Below are 26,054 nucleotides of genomic sequence, written 5' to 3'. Positions count from 1 at the left end.
ATCAGGTGGTTTAGAGTCAGGAGGAAAGTAGTCTGGGTTAATTAGCTGTGGACAGAGTATTTTTTCAAAAAAAGGCTCCTCTGAGAATCTGTGGTTGGTGGAGGCCCTCAAACCTACAAGCTAAGAATCGTAAATAAAGGGACCGGTAGGGCCTTCAGGTGTCTGGCAGAAGGGAACACACCCTCCCTGGAAGAATGTGCCCTCAGCCGCTACTTCACAGAACTCCCCCAGGGAGCATTCTAGCAAACGTAAGCTCACAATCAAAAATTGCCCTCAAGGGTGGGAATCAGCAGAAGCATCAAACCACAGAACTATACCTGCAAATACTTAAGATACTGGGATCACTGCATACAGAATACAAAACAAGCATGTTTTCATGGGATAAAAGAAATAAAATGGGGAATTCAAGACATAAATGAAGAAGGAATAGCTAACTTAAAAAAAAAGACCTTGAAAAAGGATGAAATAGAAACACAGAAATAAAAAATCATCCAGATTAAAAACTCAAAGGATGAATATCAAAAATAATAGCTGCAATGGATTAAAACACATCAAATATATTAAAATCTGTGAGTTAATATCGATATTAGAAATAACTCATGGAAGGGCTAAACAGAAGATTAGAGAAAACTAAAGAGAGAATTAGTGAACTGAAAGACGAATAAGAAATTACTCAGAAAGCATCAAAAAAACTAAATGATTGAAAACAAAGCCCTGGCCAGTGTGGCTCAGTTGGTTGGAGCATTGCCCCATAAATCAAAAGGTCACAGGTTCGATTACCAGTCAGGGCACATGCTTGGGTTGCAGGTTAGATCCCAGCTGGGGTGTGTGTGAGAGGCAACTGATCAATGTTTCATTCTCACATTGATGTTTCTCTCCCTCCCTCCCTTCCCTTCTCTCTAAAATCAATAAGCATGCCCTCCAGTGAGGATGGATGGATAGGTAAAACTTTAAGAGATATAAAGGAAAAAATAAGATCTCACATACATCTAATTGGAGTTTCCAAAGGAGAGACCAGAGAGAGATAATGATAGAGAAACAGCATTCAAAGACAGAATACCTGAAGACTTTCTAGAACTGATAAAAGGTCACCAATCTTTGGTTTCAGGAAGCCCAATAAATTGTAACTCAAATAAAATAAAGTGCACTCCTAAGTATATTATAGTGAACTGCAAAATACATACATGTGCACGTTCATACACAACCACACCACCACCACCAATAACAGCAACCACCAGAAAGAACAGATTACCTAGGAAAAACAGTAACTGGGCAATAGCAGCTCAACATCAGCTGTGAGGGCCGAAGACAGTGTAACACCATCTTTAAATATTAAGAGAAAATAACTGTCAAGCTAATGTTTTATACTTAGGAAAACAATCAATTTCAACCAAACAGGAACTGAAAGTTTGTGCTTAAAAGACCTTCACCATGTGATGTTCTGATCCCAGAAAGAAGGCCTGAGGTGCAAGGAGAAATACGAGTAAACCACATGGTAAATACGTGGAAAATCAGCGCAAAGGTTAAATGTACATAACATCAAAAATAACGCCCATTGTGTAGTTTCAGAAAGAAGACGCAGTTAACCCACTGCATGGCAACTGAATGTGAGCGGGGACAACAGTGACTTCGTAGAAAGCATTCTGAGGTTCTCATGTTATTTGAAAAAAGACGTGTAGACACCAAGCTGACTTTAAACCTTAGGCAGTCTGCATGCATCACAAAACAGAAATAGAGTGTGTAAGTTCTGAAGCAGCACAACAAAAATAAAAAATGGAGTGGAGGAAAAACAAAACAAAACTTTCAACTGATGTAAAAGAATGAACAGAGAAAAAAAGAACCTGAAAAAGAAGAAAACAGAAAACAGAAGATAACGTGGGTAGAAAGAAATCCAAGTATACCCAAAGCTATACCAAATGTAAACCTAACTCTAAGCTGCTTACAGGGGACATGAGGTCAGGGATATAGGCCAAGAGTCCTAGTCACGCAGGCTGAAACTGTAGACGTGGGAGGGACGCAAGGAGCCGAGAGGCAAGGCCCCGGCCCCAGAGTGCAGCCAGGAGCCGGGAGGGGCGAGAAAAGGCCGGGGGAGGGACGGCTGAGGACCCGCAGTGGGGAGCCAGAGCCTGCGGGGGGCAAGGCTCTCCACGGCCGCACCTGCCGCGAAAAAGTCAGGTAAGTAGAGGCCACAAAAGGGGCCACTGGGTGTGATCAGGAGGTGGCCAGGGACCTCTGGGTGAGCAGGTAGAGAGTAGGGGGTGACATACTCTCTGGAGAGGAGAGTGGGGAAAGGAAGTAGGGACAGAAGGGGTGGATTCTTCTTTGCAAAGCCGTAGCCTGCGGAGAAGCGATCTTGGGAGTGTCAGGGGGAAGCAGGGACAAAGGAGAGGGAGACAGGTGTGTCACAGCTGCAGTGGGGAACTGGGCACAGGAGGACGGGGCGCTCGTCCTAGGGAGGCGGCCAGGGCGGGACTCGGGAGCGACGGGTGGGGTGGACGGTGGGCACGTGGCCTGGGTGGGCAGGCGCAGGGTTCCCAGCGTGGGTCAGGGCTGTGCGGTGGGGTGGCGGGGGGGGGGGGGGGGAGGAGTCCAGCATTTTGGAGATGGCCTGCTGCCGGGCAGTGGCAAGTCCACAGTGGTCTTGTGGTCTGTGGCCATGTAGCTAGTGAAGGGCTGGGAGGTGAGGCTGTGCGCGGGATGGGGGTGGGCGGGGTGGTCTAAGGGGAGGCATCACAGGGTGCGGTTAACCAATCACCAGCCCCCAGAGAGCACCTGATGCTCCCGGGGAGGCCCGCCAGCATGGGGTCCTTGTGAGGCCACTCCGAAGAGGCGCAGCAAACCACCCTTCACCCTGGGCAATTGTTTGTTTGGGGTTTTTTTTGCCAAACACCTGCACGACAGCCTTCCCCAAACGGAAGCCCATCCCATCGCTGCCCACCGGGAATGAGATGGGGTCAGGGTGGCCTTCAGGCACACCCAGAAGATGGGCCCCACAAAACCAAGTCACCACCAAAGCTACAGCTGCCCGTGTACACCCGGTAGGCGGATGCCCCGCGTTCTGAAGTGATCATTCTCACCCAATTTTGATTCTCCATTTATTACCTACCTGGAGTGAGGCAGGGGCAGGGGCGGGGTGGGGTGAGGGAGAAGGGAAGGCAGTTGGGCCGCAATGTGATTTTTTATTCTCAGCTTCCAACTGCACCGAGAACCCTCACATCTCCAAGTTCTCTCGGCACTCCCAAAATACACGCACAATAGAGCACATGTATTTAATATCAGAAACTCCTTTATGAGGCTGGTGGCAGCGATGGAACCAACCCACCCAAGAGGTCAACCCACTTCTCATAGTCTTTTCACTCCACTTAAGAGCAGATAGATTTTAAAGATAATCCAAACTGATAAAAATTCTGATAGCACAGAAATGAATAAAAGAGAAGACAAAAGGCCTCTGTACTGGGGGTACAGCTCTAGGGATGGGGGAAGGGTCAGGTCTGTGAGCTACACACATTAATTAGTAGGTAATAAAAACCAGTTATTTTACCTTTTGAAGTGCCGGATCCGACATACATTTGGCCTTGCGTTGGCCTCTAACCTCCTCTAATCCCCTCTTTCAGAATCGACACCAATTTCCTGCCACTACCTCACCCCCCCTCCTTTTGACAGTGCAATTCTTTCAGCACCTTCTATGGGATTCTAGAATTTTTAATGTCGCTTGCAGTCCCACTCGACACTGTCTTGTTTTCTCATTTTCTCTCCTTGGCAAACAAACACCAAGTGGGCCGGGTGGTGACCCTGGCTCCCAGGGGCCAGCCCGGCAACCGCGTGCTATTCAGGACCCGTTTCCTTGGGAAAATGCTTCCTGTTCTCCCGTCAGGCCGGGGCCTCTCTAAGCTCAGTTTCCGCCCTGCCGGCACGAGCTCCCCGCGAGTCCCATCTGCCCTGTCACTAAGGCAGACTCTGGGAGCAGGGGCCCGGGGCCCGCCTGTCCGGGTACCCTCCTGGTTCTGACACGCCCTAGGTGTGTGCCTTCTGGAAAGTTAGGCAACGTAAATGAGCTAACATATGGGAAGCGCTTAGAATGGCGCCTGGCCCGTAGGAAGCACTGGGGGAGATTAGCCCAGACGGGCACTGGCGCCCTGGCCGGGCGGCGCAGTTGGTGAGAGCATCGCCGCCCTATGCCGGGGTCGAGGGCTGGACAACCGGTCGGGGCACATGCAAGAGGCAATCAGGGGATGCATAAATATGTGGATCAACAAATCGATGTTTCTCTTTCTCTCCCTTCCTCTCTCTGCCTCTAAAATCAATAAATAAAAACTAAAAAAATAAAATAAAATAACATAAAGGCAGCGGCCCCTAGTTCTAGGAGGCTGCAGTCAGACCCTTTGAGTCTGAACAAAGCTATGGGTCTTTTCCTTAGAAAAGCGCACACACGTGTAATTCTTTGCACAGCTGTAGGTGCCTCTGAAGTCCATCCACAGACTGCAAGGCCTATGGACCCCTGGGTTCAAGACCTTGGGTCCTCCCTACAGTGATATGAGATCAGGGACGACAGGCCATGACGATTCTTCAAGTATTTTATTCACGTGTGTGAACTGTTCAGTACGTCCCTCCCACCCTCGTTTTGGATCCCCATTGGGTAGAAATGGTAACTTTTCTTCCCCAAGGCCCTTTTGACCCTGGCCCGTTTTTCTTTCGCTTCAGGCCAAATCCTCCCCAGTCGCCTTAAGACAACCTGTGTGCAACCAAGCTCCACACACTTTTAGTGAATTATTCTGTTCCTTGTCCAAAGCTTTAATGGTCTAGCCTCTCTTCATCGCTTCCAGAAGTCAGGCCACAGCATGGATGAGAGTGGCCAGGCCCCCACCAAAGGCACCTTCGCGGCAGCCGTCATGTAAGCCCTTGTCTTCAATAAACCCGGCGGCGGCAGAGCCCAGGACCAGAGAAGCCAGAAGGAACCTGTGACCTGATCTAATTCCCTCGTTACCCACAGCGGTGACTTGCCCGAGGTCACCCCGCTCATGCACAGCAGAGCCGAGAACCTCCCAGTTCAGAACTCTGATTCCATCAGCATTTCTCAGACATTGCCCTGCACTCCACTCCTGCTAAAATGCAGGCTCTGCAGGGCTGACACGGGGCCTGAGAGTCTGCATTTCCGACGAGCTCCCAGGAGACGGTGATGCCAATGGTGCAGAGGCCACAAGGGAGCAGCTAGGGTGTAGGTCAAGGTTAATGGACGGTCCCACCCTGGTGAAAGCGTCTCCACCCACCCGTCCTGTGGCTGTTTAAATGCCCTTTCTCCCGAAAGGCCTCCCTTCCCCTTCCTCCCTGACCGTCAGCTCCCAGGGCCTCTGTACTTTTTCCTTTGAAGCACTTGCAACAACGGTAATTAAAGAGCATTTGTGTAATTATTAGTTTAATGCCTGTCTCCCAGGGAGACTGCAAGCTCCTCGCGGACGGGACCGGCTCAGCGACTGGGAAATCACAGGCTGTCAATAAAAGGATAGCTGCTGGGGTCTGGAACAGCCTGGCCCAGCCTCCTGCAGGAGGTGGGCGTGGTTTACACACCTTCTGTCAGCCTCAAGGACAACAGGAACAAACCAGCTTTAAAATTCCCACGGGTCCCAAATACAGGACAACCCTAATTTAAGTTGAAAAGCATATTCCCCCTCACCCCCCCCCAAAAAAAGTTTTACTAAATTTTTATCAAGTGAGAAACAGTCTCGATCTGGTACGAATCACTCTGCTGAGGAAACAGCGAAGCCTCCCAAATAAGCGCCACCCTTAGGGTCATCACAGGGTGTGTGGTCCTCAGGCACTGAGAGGGCCCTGGCTGTGAAAGTGGGGGGGGGGGGCCCGCTCCCTGACCAGCCTCGCTCCTCTGAGCACCAGCCATTTTTTTTTTTAAAGATTTTATTTATTTATCTTCAAAGAGCGGGGAAGGCAGGGAGAAAGAGTGAGAGGGAAACATCAATGTGTGGTTGCCTCTTGTGCACCCCCTGCTGGGGACCCGGCCTGCAACCCAGGCCTGTGCCCTGACAGGGAATTGAACCGGTGACCCTTTGGCGTGCGGCCAGCGCCCAATCCACTGAGCCACACTAGGTAGGGCCAACAGCTTCTTTTCCAGTTTTTCTGCTGCCACCCTTTCAAGAAGCCCCAAAACTCTGAATACCCACTCCTCCATGTGGGCAGAGATGTCTGACCTCGTCGTCGTTCTAGGCAAAGTTTGCAGTCAGTCTGCCTGGGTTCAGACGCCAGCTCTGTGCCCACGGACGAGTTACCCAACTCCCCTGTGCTTCAGCTTCTCAGTCTGCCAAATGGAAACAACAGCGTTGCAGCTAGCAACCGCAGGGACTAAGAGCAATGATCTTCATCGCTTAGCCAAGCCTGGCCCAAGGTACATATGTATTATCATTCTCCCATATCCAGTCCTCACTATTGTTTTGCACAAGTCTCCACCCATTGGCTCCACCCCATTCAGGGTTTACTCCCCCCAGCTCCGTACCTGCCGAGAGCTTGCAAGAAGCAATGACTCACTGCAAAACTCCGCGGCTCCCTTCATCAATCACCTCCCTGTCCCTGCGTCCTTGCATCATTTGTGGGTCCCTTCTGGGAGGGAAATCTTTTGCCTAATAGCCAGTACATTTACTCACAACAAGTATTTATCGAGGGCTCTGTTCTAGGCACAGGGACATCGCAACAGACAAAGACAGACCTCTACCCTCCTGAAACGATGCTGTACAAGGAGCTCTAATCCACCAAGAGGGCTCAGATTCTCACATTGCCACCTTCTCCCCAGATCAGCCCTAAATAAATCACAAGTACCAAAGCATGAAGAAAGCATCCCAGAATTTAAAAAAAAAAAAAAAAAAGTGTTAAGTGTGACTTGGAAACAGCCTGTGGAACTGGTAGACTTTGAAAAAGCCCATGTTAAAACAGCCAGAAGCACCTGCCCCCAGCAGTCACACGGCCGGTCAAATCCGCCAGGACAGTGTAATGCAGTTGGAAAATAAGGCTCCATTTACCTGTCTCACGCACGGAGCATCTGCCCATGGTTTCAGGTTCTCAAAGCCAGGTCCCTTGGAAGGGCTCCCCAGCAGGCCGGGACGCAGCGTCCTCGCAGGAAGAGCACTGGAAAGGGACTCGAGAGGCTCAGGGTCTAGCATCGAGCGCTGGCTCTGCCGCTTACTGTGGGCCTCCAGGCACGGAGCTGGCCTCCTGCCTTGGTTCCTTTTAGACAACCTCTAAGATCCTCTTCTGGCTTTGAAATCCAAGGGCTGGGATCAGCCACCAGTAAGAGGAGACTTCGCAGATTCATGGGTCCCTTAATTCAACAAAATGAGCCCCCCGCCCTGGGATTGGGGAGGGGGTAAGCAAGTCAGATGGGGAGCCCGTGGGGCGCACGCTCGGAGAGACACCTGCCTCCTCCAGTGCTCACTTCCTCACGGCTAATGTCCACCTCGCGCCTCCCAGGCACAGCTCCGATAGAAGTATCCCTGGGCCACAAGGCAAACCTAAAATAGAAGTTGTACGAAATCTCTGGTGGTTCCACACATCTCCCTTCCTCCAACTCAAAAACCACTCCAGGTCTTGCCTATCTCCTTGTCTCCAGACAGCGAGCTTAAAAATAAGGCTCACCGGTTGGAATGGAAACGACCCAAGTACAGAACCACTGACCTGCTGGCCATACACTGCAGGCCAGACTCACCCCAGGGTCTGCTCTGAGAAGAGAGAGATTCTGCCCCCACGTCACCTCCCTGCGTCTCCCTCCACAGGCACACAGGTGAGCCTGGAGGGAAGAAAACGAGACCCAAATGTCCAACGCCCCCTACCCAACTGCCAGCAGCCCACACGCACTGCCCTCACGGAGGAAAGCCACGTCCCGCAGGTTACCAGAGCCCTAATTCCACAGGAACTACAGGTGACCAATTAAGAGGTCCTGTTCCAAGACTGGCAGGTGCCTGGCACAGGGCGACACTTGGCCAGAGCGCCACCTGATGAAACCACCCGAAAAGCTCTAGAAAATAACATTGACTTTAAAACAAGTGAGAAAGGGACAGCCATACTTAGTTTCCAAAATCAAAACCAGACAGGCCCACGGCTTTGACCACTAACACAAAAGATTCATTTTCTAACCTCTGGGGACATTTAGCAGGGGAGTGTCTGGCCCTCCTCACCTGGCGCAGTAGGTCTTCTGAAGGCCCTCTACTTGGCAGACGCAAACTCTGTTTTTACTTACACGTACTCAAAGGCAGGACTGAAAGAGTGGCTTCAAAGTTGGCTGGGTGACCCTCAAGGGTGCAAAGTCCTTCTGCAAACACCTGTGGGGAAATTTTGCAAATTTCCCAGGAGCCCACTGGAACTGGCTTTGTCCCCTCCAGATCGAAGCTGGCTGGGAGTTAGGACACTCGGCCAGCAACTCCAGGGAGGTCCAGGAGGGTGGTACCTCCCTGGAACGCCGAGCACCGCACAGGGTCCCCGTGGAAAGGCAGTGCGGCTAAAGCTGCGCCTTGCCCCAACCATCGCGGTGCTTAGAGAGACATTAATGACCGTTTTGGGTTAGTTAAAACCCACGCAAGCACCTCCCTGGCCTCTTAAATCTTCCCAAACTACAGCTCAGACTGGAGGCAAGCAGTGGCAGCGACCATAAAAGTCATCTTAAAAGGCAAGTTGGGAGGGAAAAAAAAAACAACCCGATACGCACTAGTTAGCAAGTCCGCTGTTGGGGGGGCGGTGGCAGAGGGCTGGATCTGCGCGCCCGGGTAGAGACGCAGGGCCCCCGAGCCCACCTGGCAGCCTCGAGGCCCCCAATCTGACGCCGACGATCACACCCCCCATCTCTGTCCAATTAGGAAAATGACCGCGAGGAGACGTTAAGAGTGGGCGACGAGGAAGGGGGACTGAGACTCAGGAGACTACGGACAGGCCCGTGGGGATCCGGCCAGCCGGAGAGCGTCTTCAACAGGTTCCCGGCTGGGGCGCCCCGACGCCGTTCCGGCGGGGGTCCCGCGACGCACGGATGCCCTCAGGGACCCCTGCGCCCCCGGAGGCGCGCTCCGCCCTCCCCCACCCCGGGTGTCGGGGACGCGCAGCCACCCCACCCGCCCGGAGAGTAAAGTTTGTGGGCAGCCGAGGGGCGGGGCGGCGCGACTGGGGGGTGAAACTTTGAGTCCCGGGCGGGCGGCGGGGGGAGCGCGCCGGCGCCGGGACACCCACGTGCAGGGCCCCAGAGCAGCCGCCGCCGCCGCCACGGCCCGGGCCTCCCGCGCGGCCGCCGCCACCGCGGCGCTTTCCTTTCATTTCTGCTTCTCTCTCTCTCTCTCTTCCTCTCTCCTCCGTCTCTCATTCGCGCGCTCTCCTCCCTCCCTTCCCCCTCCTCCTACCCCCCCCACCCCAGACGCCATCTCTCCCTCTTTCCCCGCTCTCCCTCTCTTCCTCCAGCTCGCCGGCAGGAGGGAATGTGGAAGTGAAAGGGAAAGACGACATGTTTGCGGCGCTGCGCGGGCCTGCGCGCGGCCGTCCCCGGGGACTGGCGGGGGGCGGGCCGGCCCCGGCCGCAGCGACCCACCCCCGCGCCCCCTGCGCCCCCGCCGCCGCCGCCGCCCGCCCGCCCGGGGCTGCGGGGCCGGGGCCGCGCGGGACACTCACCCTGGTCCGGGCGCGGCTCCTGGGCTGGGGCCCTCGGCGGGCCGGGGGCTCCTTCTGCCCACCGCCCGGGCTGCTGCTGCGCGCCTGCCGCCGCCGCCGCCTCCACGCGCGCCCGCCGCCCGCTCCGCCGCCCGCCCTCCGCGGCTCTCTCTCTCTCTCTCCCTCTCTCCTCTCTCTCTCTCTCTCTCTCCGTCTCCCTCTCCGTCTCTCTCTCCCCCAGTCTCTCTCGCTCTCGCGCTCGCTCTCTCTCCTCTCCCTCCCTGGAAGAAGGGAATGAGGCAGGGCTGACGCGGAGGGATGCAAAACAGCTCCTCCTAAGCCAGCTCGCAGAGGAAGAGAGGCAGAAAAGCAGCCCTTTTATCTCTCTTTTGTTTTCTCACTTCCTTCCACCCCCCCCACCCCCTCCTGTCAGCCCAAGTTTTCTTTTCTCTTTCCACCGCAGACAGGATTTTTTTCTTCCTCTCTTTCTCTGCCTTTCGGTTCAACTCTCCCACTCAAATGGAAAGCCTGGAGGGTTTTCGGCCCCCCCTCCCGTTTTTTTTTCTTCCCTCTTTTCTTCCTTCTTCCTCCTTTCTTATTTCTCTAAAAGGGTTTTGTTGGCTGTGGGAGTTTCGTTTGAAAATCAAGTCACGCCTTTTTTTCCTCCTTTTCTTTCTCTCTCTCTTTTTTTTTTCTCCTCTAAGAAAAGGGGAACAAAGATGAAGTGAAGCGGGGGAGAGGGACAGCGGCAGCGCCTCGCATGGAAATGGGGGGCCCGGCCCAGCACAAAGGGGCCCCCGGGGACTGCGCGCCCCCCCCAGCCCCGGGGAAGCCTGGGGCGTCCTAGGGAAGGGGAGCCGGGGGATGGGGGGCGCGGCTCCGGGTGCCGCCCAGTCGCCCCTCCCCGGCCCGAGGTGGAAGGCTGGGTGTGTTCTTTACTCCTGTATTTTTAAAGTAGGCAGATGGGCTTGGAACAGACGTCCCCGCACCGCGCTGAACTGTAAAAGAGCCTTGAAACAGCTGTTGGCAGAGCCCTGGACAGCCAGGCTCGAGGGAGCGGCGCCGGGCGGCGAGCGCGCGCCCAACCCGCGTGGGGACAGTGCTAGAGGGGCCGGGGTCGTCCCCTCGTGGACCCTCCAATCCCTGGGCCTGGGCCTGGGCCCCGCTGCACTGCTGGGGGCGCCGAGGCGTGGCCGTTTGTTTGCAACGCAGGGTCAGGCCCTCGCGCCTCCCTGCAGGGGTCTTGGCACAGACTGGCCTCCGTCCAGCTCACGAGCGGGCCGGACCCTCGGCCTCCAACCAGCAAGGCCCACCTCTCGGAGCCGCGTCTTGACTCCGAGGCCGTCCTCGGAACAGAGCCGGGCAGAGCCACCACGAAGGGTCAATTATTCATGGGGCGCCTGGGCGCGCTCCCAAGACCTGCTCTGCCCTCGGCTTCTCTGGGGAAGTGGGGAGAAGACGGGGGAAAAGTTCCCAGAGCAAAGTTGGTCACATTTCTCATTTTCCCAAGTAAGTATTGAGCACCTGCTGGATGCCTGGGACTCGGACTGGGGCTGCCGCCAGGGGCTGGGGAAAAAAACGTGAGGTCTCCGTGGGCCCTCCCCCCGGAGTTTCCGCAGGAAACAATGCCTGAAAAGGCTGCAGCTCAAGACCTAGTCAGGGAGAGGAAGGAAAGCCTGGATCCTTTCGCCTCCCGCCTCTCTTCCTTCTCTTCCTTCCTCCCGGCTGCATCTCCTTGGCTCCACCCCTTCTCATCAATTCCTCCCACACTTCCCTGCTTTCCCTGGCTTTTCACTAGAGGGTCCCTTCTCCCAGCGAGGAGCAGATGCTGAGCCCCATTGTCTCTCCCCCAGTGACTGCAGCCTCCCCGGACCGACCTGCCACTCTTCACCCCTCCCCCCAGCCAGGAGGCCTGGGCCTTTGGAGACTGGAGCCCCAAGGCCACTGCCCCTCACCCCACCCTAAACCAGCTCCTGGTGTTGTGAGCAATGACTTCAGTCACTCAGAACATGATTTGTTTCTGACTGGGAGTGAGAAAACAGAAGCCAGAGACTTGGCTTGAGCGAAGAGGACACGGACACCGTGGCTTTAATGTCAGCGCACTGAGCCCCCCCCCATGGCCCCAGAGCCTGCGCCCACTATGCCCTCTCACTAGGAAGCCACATATTTGTCATTTTGTATCCTCCTGCTTAGTGCACCTAAGCTGCATCCTTCAAACAAAGCAAAACGCAGCTCTGATAGACAAGCATTCATGTAACATGCTTACTGAGCACCAACTCTGTGGCCCGCTGTTGTGCTGGGTGCAAAGGACCACCAACGCACCTGGTCCTCCATTCGGCCTTGCCAGCCGGGGTAGAAGCAAGAAGACAAGCAACCACAGTGCCAGGTGATGCATGTAAAGAGGAACCAAGGAAGCATCGAAGTGGTAGCTCTGACTAGGGTGGTCAGGGATGGCTTCCTGGAGGAGGTTGCAACTAGATGAGTAGGTCTGTGCCAAGCAAGAGCAGGGGAAGGCACAGCTTGTCCAAGGCCCCCAGGTCAAGAGAACACATTCTTACAGATTCTTGGACCTGCCCCAAGTGTTCGCTGCAGCGTGGAGTGCACGCGGGGGAGTGGGGAGTGAGGGCGGTGTTAGGGCACAAGTGGCGGAGGGGCGAGCAGGGAGTGTGACCGGGTGTCAGCGGGGGAGGGCAGCGGGTACCAGGGAGGTGTTCAGATTCCAGCCTCCTGCACTTGCTAACTTCATGAACTCAGGTGAATAAAGCCTCAGTGAATAACTTAGACTTAGTCTTCCCACTTATAAAACGGGGCAAAGGAGGTCGGTGGGCTGCAGGGAAGGCGCCTTCTGTTGAAGGGCCTGGGCTTCCTTGCTGCCTATCCTTGGGCAGGTTGAGCTCTCTGGGTCTCTTTGTTTTCTCCTCTGTTAAATGGGGGTGAAAACACCTGTCTCATGGGGTTGTTGCGAGGCTTAAATGCACCCATGCACAGCGTGGTGTCTGGCACATAGCATTGATACATGGTGGCTTCTATTCATTAGTTTTATAAATCAGGGAAGTGACAGGGAGGTATCTTCACAGCCTTAAAATGAGACGATGTTCTGGGTTGAAACCAGAATGACTCACCATGTCAGAAACGAGCCAGCTGTGGAGGAAAGATTCCCTGTGTCCCACCAGGTGGCCTGGATGGGGAACACCTACATCTCATTGCGGGTGGCCACGGTGCTATCTCAGGAGCGTGACGGGGATATGGAGGCTGGTTACGAGGCCTGGCCTCGTCCGTGGAGTAGCAGCCTGCCTGGGGAACGAACAGAGATCAGAAAGAGGGTCCCTAGGAGCAGGTACCTGGCTGAGTTTGCTCAGCGGAGAGAAGTAGATGCAGACATTCACCCTGCAGGAGGGGTTACTGACTCCTCCGGAGCCCGATGTAAATCTTAGTCCTTTGCTTGGGTTCCACATTCTCCAAGCAACGTGCAGATGAACTTGGCACCAGCAAATGCCCCCGGGATCCGGGCACACCAGCGTTCCAGGTCCTGCATGGTAAACATTCTACACATCTATTATTTCTGTATGACACGTTTGTTGTGAAAGAATTGGAAAGTCAGCTAAGCAAAACGGAATAGGAACCCCCACAGAGGCATTATAGCTCGGGGTACATCTGTGGACATTTTATATCTATGTATTTACATGGAGAGGCACGTAATAAAACTATACAGAGTAAATATTGCTGAACGAATGAATGACTATACATGTGAATGTGTTTTTACAAAATTAACAAAAATTACATAACCCTGTAGGTACAGCATTGCAGCCACTTTTGCCCAATGGTAAGTCACAAATACCTTTCCTTCTCTGTGAACATCCACACGATCGCTCTTAACGCAAATTATTGCCCCACACGCACGTATCTTGTGCGAATCCATTGTTGGACTTGTGGGGTGTTGCCAGTTTTTCACTCTTATGGGCCCGCTGTGATGAACAAACTGTCACCTTTGTGATGGATAGATGTCATATTCTGACCATCATTGTACAGGTGAGGAGACCAAGGCACAGTAATCTAAAAAAGTCCCAAAGTCACAGCTCTGGGGTGATGGAGCCAGGATTTGTGGCCTGTGTCCAGCTGGGAGGTCTTTCAGCATCTCTGTTTTCTCTTTAGAGTGGTGGACCCCCTCCCTCCAGGTTCCCTCCCTCCCCTTTATCTTGTTCCTGTTGAGGTTACCTCCCTGGGAGAACCTGTCTGGGCAGGTGACCCACTTCCCTCTCTGACACCTTTTTAATTCACTAATGTCAGCCTCTTGGGACTGGGAGGAATGAAGGCAGGTAACATATGACAGGTGATGCATGAGAATGGGCCCCGAAAATTGTGAAACCGTGCAAACATTAGGAGGCCTGAAGTCACAGTCAGACACTACCAGGGTTTAGCCACATCCCCTGACCTGCCCAAGCCCAGGAAGAAGCCTCCAGATTCACACTAGAGAGAAAGAAATCGGCTGTCCTTACTCAGAAGCAGCCAACGGGGTCCCCTGTGGCCATCTCAGAAGCCCCACGGTTGCCACCCCTCGAGCTGGAATGGGAAGGAAGGTGTGTGGTTATAAGGTTTATTAATCCTCAGGATTTCCCCCAGGGAGGATGCATTCATGCCACAGACTTTCCAGACTGTTCCTATCCATCCCTGAAAACCTGAAGTGTCTTGTAAACTGAGAACAGGGATGAAATACTGCTCTTCAGTGTTGCAACTGATGTGTTCACCAGAGTGACTGCTGGGAGGTTAGCAGGTGATTATTTAAATCTGTTCCTCTCATTGGCACAACCAGACAAACATTTTAAAAACTATCAGTGGCTTGGCGATATTTCATGCTCGACGTTTAACACTAAACCTCCCAACTGGAATCCGCCAAGAGAAGGTGTAGGACCCCAGGATTGCACTGAGAGGGGCCACAGAAAGCAGATGTTTCACAAACCTCCCCTCCCTATGAACGTTCCCATTGTCATTCCCGAGTAGAGGGGCACTCAGGGCTCCCTGGACACGGCAGGGGGACCTGGGACCAACAGCGCGTCTCTGAGAACTGAAGAGGTGACCGAGTCCCTCAGGAGATGTGTGGGGCAGCGACCCGAAATTCTGAGAAGTATGTAACATCTGAGGAATAATCTGGGCTCCAGGGGGAAACCCCAAGGAAGCAGAAGTCTGCGTCGGGTGAACATCCGACATTTGCGGATTATTTTCCCAGGAGAAGTGACAGGAGGCGTCCATGCATCCACCTCTAAGGACCCGGCCTGGGACCAAGGGTGCCTATTTGCGTGGATTTCTTCCCAGTGACGTCACTGGCCTCATTTGCATAAACATAAGACTAGAAATGCACCAAAGGAAAGAGAGGCGTCCACCATAAACAGGAAACTGCCAACTTCACCAGTTAAAAAAAAACAAACACATAAAGGCTGCCCCGTGATGATGCTATAGGAGAGCTCATTGGTACAAAGCCTGGAATACAGTTTAATATTGGAGACCAAGGGAAGCTTAAAAGTTTATGCCCTTTGGCTCTGTAACTTTGGTTCTAGAAATCTATTGCAAAGAATCCGCAGTGTGGACAAAGATGTGTGTTAAGGATGTTTATCAAAGCTTTATTTACATTGGCAAAAATTACAAACAGAAGAAAGGAAAAGGGAAGTCAAGGGAGGAAGGAAACCTAAGTATTCACAATGAAGAAATGGTTAAAGAAGTAATGGTCTGACACCATATATCTATTAAGAAAACGTGTTTTTGAAGAATATTTAATGAATTGGGAAACGTGTGTAATATACTGAGCAAGATACAAAATTGCATATGCACCAAAATTATATTTCTGTGTGATTTTGTATATGCTGGTTTATTTATCCCGAAAAATACATGTAAAAGACAAAGACAGAAATACAAACAACTTACAGCTATTTCTGTTTTTTTGGAATTATAGGTGGTTTTTATTTTCTTCTTTCTTAGCATATTTGCCAAGTTTCTATAATGAGTATGTTATTATTTTAAAAAGTATTTTAAAATGTACTTTTAGAGAAGGGAAGGGAGGGAAAAAGGAGAGAAACACTGATATGCGACAGAAATATCAATAATTTGCCTCTTGCATGCCCCCAACTGGGAGGGAACCTGGCCCACAACCCAGGCATGTGCCCTGACTGAGAATCAAACCAGTGACCTTTCAGTTCACAAGCCAGCACTCAATCCACTGAGCCACACCAGCCAGGGCTGATTATGTTATTTTTAAACACTAACATATAGTCTGAGGATGGACCTAGGCTTCTCATTCACTCCACAGTCAAAGACCCAGGTCAGGCCTTCAAGGAGCTTGCAGTCCGAGACAGCCCAGCACACAGGAAGTTACGCTGCCAAACGGAGTTATTTCTCCTGCCCTGGAGAGGTCTGAAGGCCTGGGAGGAAAGAGGAACCAGTGTTTTGGTTGCTGATGATTTGGGCTCTGGGTTGAATAGACTCTCTATTGTGAAAGTGTATTGTGCAAAAAAAGAATGGGGCTTTTTGTGAAAGGAGATAAAGAGTTGCAGGGTGGGAACTGGGAGGAGAGGGGAGGAGGAGGCAGGCCTGAGGCCGTGGGTGGGTTGCGGGGCTGTGGGCAGGGCTGCCCTGCAAGTCCCTCAACGTTGTCCTCCCCAGCCTGCCCCAGGGTCACGGTGTCCAGGCCTGCGAGTCCGCATGGACAGATAAAGGAATCCGCATATAACCTCAGGGATCACTCTCATGAATTTCCTGTAAGGCATTAATTAAAAATGTCTTGGTGGGGGGCAGGTAAAAGGACACCACTGTGAAGCCACGATGACGAACCAGACAGGTAGGTGTGTGCGCCTGTGTGTACCTGCTTTCCTACCAGGAGGGACCTGGGTTCAAGTTTGAATGCGGCAGTGTCTGGAGTCTAAGGAGCTTGTGTGACCTTGCCCAGACCCCATGCTGGAAGGCTTCCCTCCCCAGGAAATGGGCTGGGGTGGCCCGCGTTGTAGAGATCGATCGCGATACGGCAGGTAGGACAAGGCTGTGTAGAGTGGAACGCACCCCTGCACGAGGAAGGAGCCTGGATGGTACCGGTGCACGTGTGGAACCCGCCGGCCGCCCCTGCTCAGCAGGGGCGTGGAGGGGTGCCGCCGGACGGTGGCTGTGCTGTGCTGAATTTTCAGACATTAGTTCTCTTTTTAGTCTCCTCCTTTTGCCTGTATTCTTCACTTCATCACCACCCCTTTATTGAGAACCCCTAAGGTGCCAGCTACCCTTACGGGTCCCGTGGGCAACCAAAGGTGACAATGTAAAACTGACGGACGGAGGAAGGATGCCCCGCTTTTACCTTTGGGAAGCCTTCTTAGAAGAGCTGGTATTTTGTGAAATGGGTCTTGAACCCTGGCCGATGTGGGCCAGTGGGTTGGGCGTCGTCTTGCAAGCCACAACGCCGCGGTGGCAGGCTGGGTCCCCGGGGCAGGACAAGTGCAAGGGAGAGCCGTCCGTGTTTCTCTCTCATACCAACGTTTCTCTCCCTCTTCTTCTTCCTTCCTTCCCTGTCTCTGGGATCAATACGAGAAAAAAAATTTTAATTAAAAAATAAAATGGATCTCGAAAGGAGAGTAGGGACCTGCTCAGCAAAGCAAGGACAGGGTTTTGAGCAGGGGACGGAGTTTAGGGAGTGACTCAGCCTCTGAGCCCCTGGCTTCCAGCTCTGAAGAGCCCCCCCACCCGCCGCAAGTGAATGAGACAACACATGCTGTGTGCCTAGCATGGTGCTTGACCTGTAGTCAGCACTAAAGAAGGCCAGTTCTTTGTCCCTTTGTATCAAAATCACTTCCTCTTTGAGGCTTACTTCCTGTTCACATTTTGCTCTGTCTGCCAGTTCCTGGGGACCCAGTGACTGTTGACTTGGGCTGTAAGTTATTCAGCCTACTTTCCAGGGTCCACAAAATAATTTAAAAAACAGATCCTATTTTCCACTGTAAAAAAAAATCCCATCACATTTGAAATACAGATGTCGTAGGGACCACGTTCTTTGTTCACAGTATGATAATATGAGAAACTCATGTTAGACATCGACAATTGAAAATTCTCCAAAATAGCTTTTGGGTAAAGGAGGAAATCAAGAACCAACTGTTAATTAAGAAAAATAGCATAAAGAATTGCACCTATGAAAACTAGCAGGACATGGTTAAGCTTTACCCCAAAAATTCCGTAACTTTTATGATGATATTATTAAACTGAGAAAAAGTTAAGTAAAACATCCATGAAATCATTTAGAAATAATACAAAACAACTCCTCAAATAAAGGTGAGGAAAGAAGGAATCAGGAAAAAAGTGGACAAGAATACATTAGAAACTAGAAAAACAGTCGAACAAATACCTATGTTCTTGATCTGGTTCTTTTAGTAAAAACAAAAGGCAGAATAATACAATGAACAAATGTAATGAAGAAAAAAAACGCGAACAAACCCAACTTAAAATGAAGCAAATGGTGGCAGTCACAACAGATATGAACTAAAAACGTAAAAGGACGTTATATAAAATTGCTGACAGGCTTGAAAACTTGAATGAACAAGATGGTTTTCTGGGGGTCACAAAAAGGTATTTCTTCTATTTGAGAGAATGAGGAGTAGAAAATGTAAACCACCTCCCAGGATTTCTGCTCAGACACTCCCTGGGCAGAGACCCCCCCCATCAGTTTTTAAAGCTGCACCCCCACACTCCCCCGTGTCCCTCCCCCCACCCCCAGTTCACTTTTCTCGGCAGCTGACCCGGCATATGCCTAGCCTAACTGCTTACTTGTTTCCCTTCTCTCCCAACTAAAATAGGAGCTTCCGGAGAGAACTGAACTTCTTTTAAACAAAAATTAAACATTTTAGTTTGAGATAATAGTGTTTTATTTTTAATTAAATGTTTTATTTTGAGATAATTGTAAAAAAAATGTTTTGCATGCTGCTCCGGCCCTACTACACAACACTGGGCCAGGCCCACAGCTGGCCTGGGAAATGAGTGCTTGTTTCATGACTGAGTGAGCTGAAGAAGAATTAAAGCAAGCTATCGAAAACACTGTCCCCAACAGTTCTGAGTCCAGACAGTTTTACTGGGGAAGAGGGATGTCATTTAAAGTTTTCAGGCAAGGGGAACTCTGTGTTATATAAATTAGGCCAGAATACAGCATTTTCCATACGAAGAAAACTAGATATTTTTCCCTGAGGGATAGAAGAGAGGACCTTAATAAGGATAGACATGCCCCATGGCTGATGCGAAGGCAAATTACTGTACAGATGGAAAAGTCAAATTAACGTACAGGCTTAGTGCAAATTCAAATGCGATTCTTTTTCAAACTTTTTAAAAAAGATTATAAAATTCATATAGCAGAGTAAACAGAATTTCAAAGAAAATTCTGTAAAATAACAGTAAATATGGAAAGAATAGTCCTTCTCAATAGAAAACATTAGAAAATTATAATATTTAAAATTGTATATTAGGGAAAAGATGTGTATTGTTTTAATAGATTAAAAGAACTCAAAATGAGACAACAACACACGTACTGATTTAACACATAATAAAGTGCTGTCATCCAGAAAAGAAAGCACTTATTTAAAAAATTATTTTGGGATAACTTACTGAAATTAAGAAAAAACTTTGTACCCTCACCTCATATAATACAACAAATAAATTCTACTGCAAATAATAATAACAATACCATTAAAAATTGCAAGGAGCCCTGGCTGGTGTGACTCAGTGGATTGAGTGCTGGCCTGCAAACTGAAAGGTTGTGGGTTCGATTCCCAGTCAAGACACGTGCCTGGGATGTGGGCCAGGTCCCCAGTTGGGAGCGTGCGAGAGGCAATCTATCAATGTATCTCTCACAAACATCGATATTTCTCTCCCTCTCTTTCTCCTTCTCTTCCCCCTCTCTGAAAATAAATAAATAAAATGTTTTTTTTCCTTTTTTAAAGAGAGTCATTTTTTAAAAATTGCAAGGACAAAAGAAAAAGAAAACCCAGACACTTTCAAACACCTGGAGGAGAAATGACTTTTGGCTTAGAAGCACTAGAAGACATTAAGGGAAAAGAGAACATTTTCGGTTATGTAAATAAGTTAAACTTCACCATGCTATGAAAATAGAAGTTATCTTCACAATGCATTGCTAGGTGAAGGAAGTAAGTTCGCAGTTAGTACAGCATTTGCGTAAAGAAGGATGTACAGAAAACAAAGCTGCACATTTCTGTGTGAACATATTACATGCCAGGGCCTGCGGAGCGGTCAGGAGGGACAGACACAAACGGAGGGCACTTGGAACGCTCTCACGAATCACTTGTGTAATTTTAAAAGAAAAAGTGACAACAAAAACAAAACGACAGCCTGCGTTTTTCTAAACGGTGCAAGCCCAATAGGGAAATGGTCAAAAGACACCCTAAGTCTGGTCACTGAGGAGAACATGCCAGAAGACAAAACCACAGGAGAATGCGGTCACAGTCATTGGAATAAACCCAAAGTGAAAGGTAGCCCCAGCTCCGTCTTGGGGACTTGCAGCCGGGGGGCAGGGGGAGGGGGTCAGGAGGGGCGATGGCAGGAGGAGGCCCTGGCCCCCGCTCTCCTAACTGGATTTGGGGAGCGCTGGCTGCCCACTCCTTCCTGTATGGTTGGTGATCCTCTCCTGCCCCTACTTCACAAAGTCCCCCCTTTCTACAGCAGGGCACAGAGTGGGGAGAGAGCTCCACAGAGAGCTGGTGGGACAGCCCGGCCTGCAGACAGCGTGCGCACACAGGCGTCCCTTCCAGGGGACCGAGCGCCAGGGCTCTGTTGAGCTGGGAGGAAAGGTGGGGAGGGGTGGTTGGGAATGAGGAAGACAAAGGGATTTGGAAGCTATTCGTGTAGAACAGAAGCCCTTAGGGACAGAGACCTCTTCTGTTGTTAGAGCCCTAGCCCTTGTTCGCACAGGAGCCCACAGAAGTTCCCACCACGTGTGGCCCGGCAGTGGGGTAGCTGTGTGGCTGTAGGTGGCTCAGCTCTGTTTGGGGTCAGTGACAGAGTTCAGCACTCGGCACAGGCTCAGGCACAGAAATGGAAGCAAGCACATTACCCTCCAAAGGGAAAGGAGGAATGGTATGAACAACGACACAACGAAGGAACTGAAGTGCAGAGCGTCGGCATGGTCACTATGAGAGCCACCGGGGGGCACCTCTGGAAGAACTTCGAGGGGCGAGGCTGCAAAGGGGGGCTCCAGCCAGAACGGAGGGGTCTTGGATGCTGCGTTAAGGTATCTGGGCTTTATCTCGTCGGCCAGCGATTCCTGAAGTGTATTTGTTAACTGAATGCATAAGAAGGATTTCTATGTCAAATAAAGTTGAGAATTCACGGAGTAAAAAAGTGAAACATGTCCATTCCCAAAAGATGCCTTGAAGCCCTTAATTGATCATTTTGTGTTGGGATTCTCTAAGAGTATCTATGGTATAGAGGCTTTCGTAGACTTTTTTGACCAATGAATAAGGGTTCTAAGGAATTTATTTGGAGAAACGCTGCTCAGGCACTGGGCAACCCCGAAAGGTTTGGAGGAGGTGCAAAGGGATGGGGTCAGATCTGTGTTTCAGGCCAAGACAGTCTGGGGTCCAGTGCAGTGAGAGACGCAGGGGTGGAGGGTGGGAAGGAGAGGGAGGCATGAATAGAGTGGGTTGGGTTCAGGGAGACAGAAGCCGCACCCCTGCATGTCAGAACTCGGCCTTCAGCTTCCAGCAGGGGAGCCTCAGCCTCGGCCTGGCTTAGTTGCTGTCCCCATACATCAAAAGGTCGCGGGTTCTACATGGTCAGAGAGGGGTCTGCATGCATCTCATGGCTGTGATAAATGGCGGTGAGTGGCGGTCGCTCTCTCACCTACTCCCTCCAGCAGGAAATATCCTCTGCAGGTCCCGCCTCTCACCTGCCACCACTGGCCCAGGTGCTGACAGACCGTCTCCCGCCCTCTCTCCTCTCCTTCCCTCGTGGGTCCAGAATGACTGGAATCCTGGTGGAGTTGCAAAGACCCCCGTCTTCCTTGTACACGTGTGAAAAGGAGATGTAAGAGGGGCGTTCTCCTTGATGCACCTACATCAAGAAAGAGAACCATACATGTGAAGGGAAATTCACAAAGCAGAGAGCCCTTGAGACGCTCGCAAGCCCCCTTCCCCTCTCCACTGGCGCCTCCCCCTGATTATCAGTAATTAAACTGGCTTTTTCTCAAAAATCCCACCTGCGTAACAAATACAGACAAGGTTTTCAGATCCAAAATCTTTACGACTCATCCATGGTTGTAAGTTTTGCTTTATTTTTCATGGCAAACATGCAAGCCTTTCCACTAGATCATGGATTAAATAAGTGTTTTCAGCTAGCTTGGGAACTTTACAATTAAACCCCCGCCCCCTTCCCTCTCCCCGTGTGGAATTCTGTGCTCGCTCGGCAGCTGCCTCGGGTGCTCGGAAGGCCCAGTAGGGTGGTTCCCAAGGGCGTGCTGCTTAAAGAGGTTTGCAAGCCCCTAAGCTCGATGCGTGAATTCATCACAGTGTTTCTGGTGGGGGTGAGGCGGACGCCCTTCTTGGAAGAATCCTGTGACCGTAGGATCTGCTACATTTCTTTACTGGAGCAGGAATCTGTGCCCGGCTTTTAGAGTGGACTTCTAGCATTCCCCATTCTCCACAGGCAGCTTCCAGAATGACCAGGAGCTCCAGGCTGCTGCCTGGTTGGCCACCCTGAGGATGGACTGCAGTGGGGGAGTGGGATAAAGCCTCAGGATGAGCTGCAGAAGGTGGAGGGAGTCCAGAATCTTTGAACCGTCCTTTTTCTTGGAAAGTGGGGGATCCTAGGGACCAGAGGCCTCTGGGACAGAGAGCTCTGTCCTGTACGAAACCTTAGGTTGTTATACAAGAGGCTGTAATTAATATCACCCAGGCTCAAAAAGACATCCCATCATTCTAATAAAAAATGAAAGCCAACTGGGCCCAATGCCCGGCGCCTGCAGACACTTGCCAGGGCAGGAGCCTCCAGCAGAGGGCGCTCGCGGGGACCTGAGGTGCCCCCATGCCAATCAATGCCCACAGCAGGAGAATGCAGTTCTGAGCCACACGGTCTGGTTCAGCCAGAGCAGGACAGGTCCCCGGAGTCCTGCTGCCCCTGGGGATATGAGTCATTCCAAGGGGAGGTCTGGGAGTGTCAGGGGCAGGGGCTATACTCCACCCTGGTGCAAAGCACGGAGGTGCAGCCAGGACTTGCCCCACCTCACAGAGTTGCTGTTGTGAGGATTAAATGAGAGAACACGCAGGAACCACACGCCCTGCACATAATATGCGCTTGTAATAAATGTTTGTAATGATGATAATGATACTGCTGCTGAACTAACGCCTCCCTTTGTAACTTCCCCCTCTTCACCGGCCCGAATGTTTCCACCTTTCACAGCCCAGCTTCCAGCTCCTCTTCCTCCCAGAAGCCACCCTGGATGGCTTTGGGCCCAGGGTTTACAAGACTGAGCACCCCAGAATCACCTAAAAAAGTAAGAAGTTTTTTTTCTTTCCATTTTTCCAATTTTTTGCACAGTTGGAAAAAACTTTTTTTTTTTTGGTAGTAAAAACACAGAAAATTTACCATCTTCACTATTTTTAAGTATACAGTTCAGTAGCGTTAAGTATATTTTGTATTGTTGTGGAACAGATCTCCAGAACTTTTTCCTCTGGCAAAACTTGAGACTCTACACGTGGAAAAAAATCTCCCCATTTCCTGCCCTGGCCGGGTGGCTCAGTTGACTGGCGCGCCATCCATACACCAAAAGGTCGTAGGTTCAATCCCCTGGCAGGGCACATACCTAGGTTGTGGGTTTGATCCTCAGTAGGGGCACATATAGGAGGCAGACGATCAATGTTTCCCTCTCATATTGATAATTCTTTCTCTCTTTCTCTCTCTCTCCCCTTCCTCTCTTTTCAAAATCAATAAACATACCCTCAAGTGAGGATTTAAGGAAACTCCCCGTTTCCCCTTGTCCAAGCCCCTGATAACCACCCTTCTACTCTCTATGAATTTGATTAATTTATACACTTCATATAAGTGGAATCTACAATATTGATCTTTTTGTGACTGGCTTGTATCACTTAGGCCAATGTTTTCAAGGCATGTTTGGTGTGTGGCAGGATGTCTTTCCTTTTTAAGGCCGAATAATATTCCACTGTAAACAACATACCATATTTCATGTATCCGTTCACCTACCAATGGATGTTTGAGTTACTTTCGTATTTTGGCCACTGTGAATTATGCTGCTGTGTATGTGGGAGTGCCAATATCTGTTCGAGTCCTGGCTTTCAGGACAAAATCCAGGTCGTGACGCTTTCCCCCTGTGTTTTTTTCCAAGGCGTTTTACAGTTCTGGGTCTTCTGCTTAGGTCTTAGATCCACCTCAAATTAATTTTTGTACTTGATGTAAAGTTCCAATTTTATTCTTTTGCATGTGGGTTTCCACTCGTCCCAGCATTTGTGGAGGAGATTTTTCTTTTCCCATGGATGACCCCGGCACTCCTGGTGGACTCATTTGATCATACGTGGCTACTTGGGGCCCCCTGACTGGAATGACACTGGCCAGAGACCAACTGCTCTGGCTAGAATGTCCAGTACTACGTTGAGTAACAGTGGCAGAAGCGAGCCTTCTTGCCGTGTTCCTGATCTGAGGGACCATGTTTTCAGCCTTTCCCCATTGAGTGTCATGTGAGCTGTAGGGGTGGCTAAAAAGTCCGTATGATTTTTTCCCGTAAAAATAAAAGACGCCTTTTTTTTATTCTCCCCAATAACTTGCCTGATTTGGATATTTTGAGTATGTCGACTGTCTCCTACATGGTATAACGTTTATGGTACTCAATTAATGTCTCGATTTGATCACCATCAACTTCAACTGGTCTACCTGACCACGGAGCACCGTCCGGCAAGAAATCTCCAGGCGCAAAACTTCACAAACCACTTGTGACACGTTTGATCTGTCACAGCACCTTCTCCATACACTGCACAAATCTTTGTGTGTGTGTGTGTGTGTTTCAGTTGCGTTTTTACCTTTCTTGAAATATGACAGCATAGTATGCCAAAAATGTTGCATATTTTCTTTCATCTTCAATATTAAAATGGCTGCACAAACATTCACCCATTTTGATAAGTTTTTTGTAAACGCTGACATGGCAGCTGTCACAGTACAATCCAACAAAATTGTTTCCAGTGACGTTAAAGACAGCGCTCCTAGAGCCATCGCACTGAAAAAAACCGAATGAACTTTCGGGCCAACCCCATGGCTGGTCTTTATTACAGTAACTCCCCTCCTCAACCCAGTTTCACACTCCGAGGTCTTACTTACCCATGTCAATGGTGGTCTGCAAATAATAAATCAAAAATTTCAGGAATAAATAATTCATCCATTTTAAATGGCACCCGTTCTGAGGAGAGTGATGAAATCTCGCGTGACCTACTTTTCCGCCTGGGGCGCCCAACATTCCTCTGTTGGGTTCTTGACGCTGTAGACGCCGTAGACGCCGTAGACGCTGTAGACGCCGTAGACGCTGTAGACGCTGTTCACGTTGTAGACGCTGTAGACGCTGTACACGTTGTAGACGCTGTAGACGCTGTACACGTTGTAGACGCTGTAGACGCTCCCGCACGTTAGTGACGCAGCAACCATTACAATGAGCTGGTTCACCGTGAAGGTACGACGGTGTTGGTGTTGGAATCGCCTTTATTTCACTTACTAAGGGCCCCAAAGCACAAGAGTAGTGGTGCTGGCCATTTGGATGTGCCGCAAAGAGAAGCCGGAAAGTGTACGTATGTGTAGGAAAAAGCACAGTGTGTGTGTGTGTGTATATATATACACACACACACACACACACATATATATATGACGGGGGACCCCAAACACCGGAATTACTTTCTGGGGGGCGGGCCCCTTGTAGGGCAGGCTGCCTCCACTAGGTGAGTGTTCTAGGAACCCGTCTGTCGCAGTGACTACCTGGCGTTGTGGTGAGAGGCCATGTTCAGTTTCAGTGAAATTTTTTGAAGACGCTTTCAACATGTTTGCCTGTTTCACGATGGGTGATGGGTGATTTAGGAGCGCACCTGCCCACACCGCGCTGAGTGTTCCGCAGTTTTGGACCAAAACCAGCATGACCTCCGTGCCCCCTCCCCCCTATTCACCTGGTCTCTCTCCAAGCGACATTTTTTGTTTGTTTGTTTCCTCAGATGGAAGAAGTCCTCAAAGGGAATTAGTTTGCCGATGTGGAAGAGGTGAAACAAAAAACGGCAGAAGCGCTAAAAGGCACCAAAATCGATGAGTCCAGAAACTATTTTGAGCAGTGGAAAAAAATGTGTCGATAGCTGTATTGCATCAGATCGGGAGTCCTTTAAAGGTGACTGAAGTTTAAACATGTAAGAATAAATACACGATTTTTT

General features: G+C 50.6%; 1 protein-coding gene across 1 annotated transcript in view; it reads right to left on the bottom strand.

Annotated features, from left to right (window-relative positions):
- ZNF710 (zinc finger protein 710) overlaps nucleotides 1–8,334 on the bottom strand; it is a 47,465-nt gene extending 39,131 nt beyond the window's left edge. The window contains exon 1 of the mRNA XM_054577587.1: nucleotides 8,175–8,334. The gene's annotated coding sequence lies outside the window, so the exon portion shown is untranslated. The remainder of the gene's footprint in view (nucleotides 1–8,174) is intronic.
- Between the last annotated feature and the right edge of the window lie 17,720 nt (nucleotides 8,335–26,054).

This window comes from Pteronotus mesoamericanus, unplaced genomic scaffold (assembly GCF_021234165.1).
Source record: "Pteronotus mesoamericanus isolate MK-2021 breed Mesoamerican mustached bat unplaced genomic scaffold, CSHL_Meso_final contig_438, whole genome shotgun sequence".
NCBI lineage: Eukaryota > Metazoa > Chordata > Mammalia > Chiroptera > Mormoopidae > Pteronotus > Pteronotus mesoamericanus.
The sequence above is the reverse complement of the archived record's forward strand: the minus strand, read 5'-3'. Positions and strand labels throughout refer to the sequence as shown.